General features: G+C 42.4%; 1 protein-coding gene across 6 annotated transcripts in view; it reads right to left on the bottom strand.

Annotated features, from left to right (window-relative positions):
• Positions 1–8771, bottom strand: part of GRIA1 (glutamate ionotropic receptor AMPA type subunit 1) — a 311855-nt gene that overhangs the window by 176703 nt on the left and 126381 nt on the right. The gene's annotated exons all lie outside the window — the stretch shown is intronic.

Raw genomic sequence — 8771 nt, 5'->3', positions numbered from 1 at the left:
CTAACACTTCCATTCTTGGTATACACAATACAGTGTATTTCAGTCAGTAGGTTTTGTGGTGTTGAATCCTTCAGATTGCTTGTGCTCATTTTGATAAGATTAAGTGTTTATGCAGCTCTGGGCTCAGCTTCACCACCATGGTAGAGTTCCGCCTTGAGTCTCTCCTGGTGTTGGCCCTTGCAGCCCTGAGCATAGGGCAGGGGCAGTACTGAGCACCAGTGACAGTCGCGCCCTCAGCAAGAGTTCCCTGTCTGCGAGCAGGTACATGTAGGACCCCTCCGCCATGTTGACATTTCCAGGATCACGTTGTACACCGCTCATCCCCTGAGGCCGTTACATCCACACATGCGCAGTGTAGCACTGAGTAAGCATCTTACCCAACTTTTCAGCAGTTCTTTGTCTTGGAGCTTCAGTTAATGCCCCCAAATGTACTACTTCTTTTGAATTCTGCTGTATATTAGTTGGATCCGTATACAGCACTTTCTACCTAAAATTAATTTGTTCCATAAATATTGATGAAATGACACACTGTACGTCAGGCACTGTACTGGACCTGGAAGGATAAAATATTATCCTGGAAGAACTTGAAGACTAGTAGGTGGGAAACACAAATGATAAGAATGTGGAGTGAGAAGTATTATGATGAGGGGTCATGGAGAAGGGGATAACTAACCCAACTGTGTAGTGTTTGAGAAGCCTTCCAGGAAGAAGTGTCACCGAATCTGGGATTTACACAACAAATAGGATTGTGGCAGGTGAAGAATGGAAATGTATTTCGGACCCAGGTCAGCAGCATATGTAGACATGGAGAGGCTGAGTGGTGTTACTTGCAGTGCTCCCTCCGTCCCTGCCCCCACCCTCTAATACTGCAAACTCTTGTAGTACCAACATGCCTCTCACCCATAGATGATCTTGAAATAATTGGATGAATACATTTGGCATAGTTGATACCGGAGTCAAACAGACCTGAGTTTCAATCCTGGCTCCACCAGTTCCTGACTTTGTGACTGTGGTCAAGGACATAGCATCTCTAAACCTCAGTTGCTACATCTGCAAATGGAGACTAGTAGTAGTGCCATCACCTTAAGGATGTTACAAGTATGAAAATGACCTAATAATATATAAAGGGACATAGCACAGCACCTGGACAAAGCAAATCCCCAAGATGGTGGCTTTCATTGATAGTGGTAGTTGTTACCAGGTCCACTAGACTAGGACCTCTCCATGAAAAGGAATCTGACTGGGGACTTCCGGGAAGATGGCGGAAGAGTAAGACGCGGAGATCACCTTCCTCCCCACAGATACACCAGAAATACATCTACGCGTGGAACAACTCCTACAGAACACCTACTGAACGCTGGCAGAAGACCTCAGACCTCCCAAAAGGCAAGAAACCCCCCACGTACCTGGTTAGGGCAAAAGAAAAAACTAAACAGAGACAAAAGGATAGGGACGGGTCCTGCACCAGCGGGAGAGAGCTGTGAAGGAGGAAAAGTGTCCACACACTAGGAAGCCCTTTCGCGGGTGGAGACTTCGGGAGGCGGAGTGGGGGAGCTTGGGAGCCGCGGAGGAGAGCACAGCAACAGGGGTGCGGAGGGCAAAGCAGACAGATTCCAGCGCAGAGGATCGGGCCGACCGGCACTCACCAGCCGAGAGGCTTGTCTGCTCGCCCGCCGGGGCGGGCGGGACTGGGAGCTGAGGCTCCGGCTTTTGTCGGAGCGCCGGGAGAGGACTGAGGTTGGCGGCGTGAACACAGCCTGCAGGGCGTTAGTGGACCGCGGCTAGCCGGGAGAGAGTCCGGGGAAAAGTCTGGACCTGCCGAAGAGGCAAGAGACTTTTACGTCCCTCTTTGTTTCCTGGTGCACGAGGAGAGGGGATTAAGAACGCTGCTTGAGAGAGCTCCAGGGACGGGCGCGAGCCGCGGCTAAAAGTGCGGAGCCCAGAGACAGACATGAGACGCTAAGGCTGCTGCTGCCGCCACCAGGAGGCCTGTGTGCGAACACAGGTCACTAGCCACACGCCCTTCCGGGGAGCCTGTGCAGGCCGCCACTGCCAGGGTCCCGGGATCCAGGGACAACTTCCCCGGGAGAACGCATGGCGCGCCTCAGGCTGCAACATCACGCCGGCCTCTGTCGCCGCAGGCCCGCCCCTCACTCCGTGACCCTCCCTACCCCCCGGCCTGAGTGAGCCAGAGCCTCCGAATCAGCGGCTCCTTTAACCCCGTCCTGTCTGAGCAAAGAACAGACGCCCTCCGGCGACCTACACGCACAGGCGGGGCCAAATCCAAAGCTGAGCCCCTGGGAACTGTGAGAACAAAGAAGAGAAAGGGAAATCTCTCCCAGCAGCCTCAGAAGCAGCGGATTAAAGCTCCACAATCAACTTGATATACCCTGCATCTGTGGAATACCTGAATAGACAACGAATCATCCCAAATTAAGGAGCCCTGTGGATGAAAGGCTCTTGGTGCTGCAGCCAGGAGTCAGTGCTGTGCCTCTGAGGTGGGAGAGCCAACTTCAGGACACTGGTCCACAAGAGGCCTCCCAGCTGCACATAATATCAAACAGCAACAATCTCCGAGAGATCTCCATCTCAACGCCAGCACCCAGCTTCACTCAACGACCAGCAAGCTACAGTGCTGGACATCCTATGCCAAACAACTAGTAAGACAGGAACACAACCCCACCCATTAGCAGAGAAGCTGCCCAAAATCATAATAAGTCTACAGACACCCCCAAACACACCACCAGACGTGGACCTGCCCACCAGAAAGACAAGATCCAGCCTCACCCACCAGAACACAGGCACTAGTACCCTCCACCAGGAAGCCTACACAACCCACTGAACCAACCTTAGCCACTGGGGACAGACACAAAAAACAAAAGGAACTACGAACCTTCAGCCTGCAAAAAAGGAGACCCCAAACACAGTAAGATAAGCAAAATGAAAAGACAGAAAACACACAGCAGATGAAGGAGCAAGATAAAAACCCACCAGACCTAACAAATGAAGAGGAAATAGGCAGTCTACCTGAAAAAGAATTCAGAATAATGATAGTAAGGTTGATCCGAAATCTTGGAGATAGAATGGACAATAGAATGGACAAAATGCAAGAACCAGTTAACAAGGACCTAGAAGAACTAAAGATGAAACAAGCAACGATGAACAACACAATAAATGAAATTAAAAGTACTCTAGATGGGATCAATAGCAGAATAACTGAGGCAGAAGAACGGATAAGTGACCTGGAAGTTAAAATAGTGGAAATAACTACTGCAGAGCAGAATAAAGAAAAAAGAATGAAAAGAACTGAGGACAGTCTCAGAGACCTCTGGGACAACATTAAACGCACCAACATTCGAATTATAGGGGTTCCAGAAGAAGAAGAGAAAAAGAAAGGGACTGAGAAAATATTTGAAGAGATTATAGTTGAAAACTTCCCTAGTATGGGGAAGGAAATAGTTAATCAAGTCCAGGAAGCACAGAGAGTCCCATACAGGATAAATCCAAGGAGAAATACGCCAAGGCACATATTAATCAAACTGTCAAAAATTAAATACAAAGAAAACATATTAAAAGCAGCAAGGGAAAAACAACAAATAACACACAAGGGAATCCCCATAAGGTTAACAGCTGACCTTTCAGCAGAAACTCTGCAAGCCAGAAGGGAGTGGCAGGACATATTGAAAGTGTTGAAGGAGAAAAACCTGCAACCAAGATTACTCTACCCAGCAAGGATCTCATTCAGATTTGATGGAGAAATTAAAACCTTTACAGACAAGCAAAAGCTGAGAGAGTTCAGCACCACCAAACCAGCTCTACAACAACTACTAAAGGAACTTCTCTAGGCAAGAAACACAAAAGAAGGAAAAGACCTACAATAACAAACCCAAAACAATTAAGAAAATGGGAATGGGAACACACATATCGATAATTACCTTAAATGTAAATGGACTAAATGCTCCCACCAAAAGACGCAGATTGGCTGAATGGATACAAAAACAAGACCCATATATTTGCTGTCTACAAGAGACCCACTTCAGACCTAGAGACACATACAGACTGAAAGTAAGGGGATGGAAAAAGGTATTTCATGCAAATGGAAACCAAAAGAAAGCTGGAGTAGCAATTCTCATATCAGACAAAATAGACTTTAAAACAAAGACTATTAGAAGAGACAAAGAAGGACACTACATAATGATCAAGGGATCGATCCAAGAGGAAGATATAACAATTGTAAATATTTATGCACCCAACATAGGTGCACCTCAATACATAAGGCAAATACTGACAACCATAAAAGGGGAAATCGACAGTAACACATTCATAGTAGGGGACTTTAACACCCCCCTTTCACCAATGGACAGATCATCCAAAATGAAAATAAATAAGGAAACACAAGCTTTAAATGATACATTAAACGAGATGGAGTTAATTGATATTTATAGGACATTCCATCCAAAAACAACAGAATACACATTTTTCTCAAGTGCTCATGGAACATTCTCCAGGATAGATCATATCTTGGGCCACAAATCAAGCCTTGGTAAATTTAAGAAAATTGAAATTGTATCAAGTATCTTTTCCGACCACAACGCTATGAGACTCGATATCAGTTACAGGAGAAGATCTGTAAAGAATACAAACACATGGAGGCTAAACAATACACTACTTAATAACGAAGTGATCACTGAAGAAATCAAAGGGGAAATCAAAAAATACCTAGAAACAAATGACAATGGAGACACGACGACTCAAAATCTATGGGATGCAGCAAAAGCAGTTCTAAGAGGGAAGTTTATAGCAATACAATCTTACCTTAAGAAACAAGAAACATCTCGAATAAACAACCTAACCTTGCACCTAAAGCAATTAGAGAAAGAAGAACAAAAAAACCCCAAAGTTAGCAGGAGGAAAGAAATCATAAAAATCAGATCAGAAATAAATGAAAAAGAAATGAAGGAAATGATAGCAAAGATCAATAAAACTAAAAGCTGGTTCTTTGAAAGGATAAACAAAATTGATAAACCATTAGCCAGACTCATCAAGAAAAAAAGGGAGAAGACTCAAATCAATAGAATTAGAAATGAAAAAGGAGAAGTAACAACTGACACTGCAGAAATACAAAAGATCATGAGAGATTACTACAAGCAACTCTATGCCAATAAAATGGACAACCTGGAAGAAATGGACAAATTCTTAGAAAGGCACAACCTGCCAAGACTGAATCAGGAAGAAATAGAAAATATGAACAGACCAATCACAAGCACTGAAATTGAAACTGTGATTAAAAACCTTCCAACAAGCAAAAGCCCAGGACCAGATGGCTTCACAGGCGAATTCTATCAAACATTTAGAGAAGAGCTATCACCTATCCTTCTCAGACTCTTCCAAAATATAGCAGAGGAAGGAACACTCCCCAACTCATTCTACGAGGCCACCATCACCTTGATACCAAAACCAGACAAGGATGTCACAAAGAAAGAAAACTACAGGCCAATATCACTGATGAACATAGATGCAAAGATCCTCAACAAAATACTAGCAAACAGAATCCAACAGCACATTAAACGGATCATACACCATGATCAAGTGGGGTTTATTCCAGGAATGCAAGGATTCTTCAATATACGCAAATCAATCAACGTGATACACCATATTAACAAATTGAAGGAGAAAAACCATATGATCATCTCAATAGATGCAGAGAAAGCTTTTGACAAAATTCAACACCAATTTATGATAAAAACCCTGCAGAAAGTAGGCATAGAGGGAACTTTCCTCAACATAATAAAGGCCATATATGACAAACCCACAGCCAACATCGTCCTCAATGGTGAAAAACTGAAAGCATTTCCACTAAGATCAGGAACAAGACAAGGTTGCCCACTCCCACCACTCTTATTCAACATAGTTTTGGAAGTTTTAGCCACAGCAATCAGAGAAGAAAAGGAAATAAAAGGAATCCAAATCGGAACAGAAGAAGTAAAGCTGTCACTGTTTGCAGATGACATGATACTATACATACAGAATCCTAAAGATGCTACCAGAAAACTACTAGAGCTAATCAATGAATTTGGTAAAGTAGCAGGAGACAAAATTAATGCACAGAAATCTCTGGCATTCCTATACACTAAGGATGAAAAATCTGAAAGTGAAATCAAGAAAACACTCCCATTTACCATTGCAACAAAAAGAATAAAATACCTAGGAATAAACCTACCTAAGGAGACAAAAGACCTGTATGCAGAAAATTATAAGACACTGATGAAAGAAATTAAAAATCATACAAATAGATGGAGAGATATACCATGTTCTTGGATTGGAAGAATCAACATTGTGAAAATGACTATACTACCCAAAGCAATCTACAGATTCAATGCAATCCCTATGAAACTACCACTGGCATTTTTCACAGAACTAGAACAAAAAATTTCACAATTTGTATGGAAACACAAAAGACCCCGAATAGCCAAAGCAATCTTGAGAACGAAAAATGGAGCTGGAGGAATCAGGCTCCCTGACTTCAGACTATACTACAAAGCTACAGTAATCAAGACAGTATGGTACTGGCACAAAAACAGAAATATAGATCAATGGAACAGGATAGAAAGCCCAGAGATAAACCCACGCACATATGGTCACCTTATCTTTGACAAAGGAGGCAGAAATGTACAGTGGAGAAACGACAGCCTATTCAATAAGTGGTGCTGGGAAAACTGGACAGGTACATGTAAAAGTATGAGATTAGATCACTCCCTAACACCATACACAAAAATAAGCTCAAAATGGATTAAAGACCTAAATGTAAGGCCAGAAACTATCAAACGCTTAGAGGAAAACATAGGCAGAACACTCTATGACATAAATCACAGCAAGGTCCTTTTTGACCCACCTCCTAGAGAAATGGAAATAAAAACAAAAGTAAACAAATGGGACCTAATGAAACTTCAAAGCTTTTGCGCAGCAAAGGAAACCATAAAGAAGACCAAAAGACAACCCTCAGAATGGGAGAAAATATTTGCAAATGAAGCAACTGACAAAGGATTAATCTCCAAAATTTATAAGCAGCTCATGCAGCTTAATAACAAGAAAACAAACAACCCAATCCAAAAATGGGCAGAACACCTAAATAGACATTTCTCCAAAGAAGATATACAGATTGCCAACAAACACATGAAAGAATGCTCAACATCACTAATCATTAGAGAAATGCAAATCAAAAGTACAATGAGATATCATCTCACACCAGTCAGAATGGCCATCATCAAAAAATCTAGAAACAATAAATGCTGGAGAGGGTGTGGAGAAAAGGGAACCCTCTTACACTGTTGGTGGGAATGTAAATTGATACAGCCACTGTGGAGAACAGTATGGAGGTTCCTTAAAAAACTACAAATAGAACTACCATATGACCCAGCAATCCCACTACTGGGCATATACCCAGAGAAAACCATAATTCAAAAAGAGTCATGTACCAAAATGTTCATTGCAGCTCTATTTACAATAGCCCAGAGATGGAAACAACCTAAGTGTCCATCATCGGATGAATGGATAGAGAAGATGTGGCACATATATACAATGGAATATTACTCAGCCATAAAAAGAGACGAAATTGAGCTATTTGTAATGAGGTGGATAGACCTAGAGTCTGTCATACAGAGTGAAGTAAGTCAGAAAGAGAGAGACAAATACTGTATGCTAACACATATATATGGAATTTAAGAAAAAAAAAATGTCATGAAAAACCTAGGGGTGAAACAGGAACAAAGACACAGACTTACTAGAGAATGGACTTGAGGCTATGGGGAGGGGGAAGGGTAAACGGTGACAAAGCGATAAAGAGGCATGGACATATATACACTACCAAACGTAAGGTAGATAGCTAGTGGGAAGCAGCCGCATAGCACAGGGAGATCAGCTCGGTGCTTTGTGACCTCCTGGAGGGGTGGGATGGGGGGGGGGAGGGAGGGAGACGCAAGCGGGAAGAGATATGGGAACATATGTATATATATAACTGATTCATTTTGTTGTGAAGCTGAAACTAACATACCATTGTAAAGCAATTATACTCCAATAAAGATGTTTAAAAAAAAAAAAAAGAAAAGGAATCTGACTTATTTTTGTTTGTGTTCTTCATTGCGCCTTGAGCTGCATAGACTTGATGACAGATACTTACTTAGTACCTGCTGATGGATTTGTTGATGTGCATTTTCCATTAATTCGATAAACAAATATTTATTGAGTACTTACTACGTGCCAGGCACTGTTTCACATGCTGTGGATACAGCCGCAAACAAGGCACCCTCCTGGAGCTTTCATCCTAGAATTCTGACCAGCACTTTTATACAATTGATGGTTGCTTATACTTTAGAATCAGGTTTGGAAAGTATCATCCAAAGCATGAGAATTACCTAAATTGTTAGTGATAATAACTGTAAATCCACTTGATGTTTCTGGAGAACCTGATTCCTTATCTTAAGTCCTCTTCAATGGTTCAGTATTTTTCCACCTGCCACTAGGTCCTGCCTGAGTCTAAAACGATGATTTCCACTTCATTCCACAATCTACATCACAGGGTCCCTCTCATAGTCCTTATCAGCAACAGACCAATTTGTCAATTTGCTTCTCTTTGTTTTTACTGCATTCTGCTGGTACCCGAGAGGCTCTCTGTTTCCATTAGAAAGAGGAGTGGATTATCAATCAAGCAATTTAAGTTTTAACCTCAGTTTTGCCGCTATCAATTTGGATAAATTTTTCATTTACTCCTTCAG

Source organism: Pseudorca crassidens, chromosome 3, assembly GCF_039906515.1.
Source record: "Pseudorca crassidens isolate mPseCra1 chromosome 3, mPseCra1.hap1, whole genome shotgun sequence".
NCBI lineage: Eukaryota > Metazoa > Chordata > Mammalia > Artiodactyla > Delphinidae > Pseudorca > Pseudorca crassidens.
The sequence above is the reverse complement of the archived record's forward strand: the minus strand, read 5'-3'. Positions and strand labels throughout refer to the sequence as shown.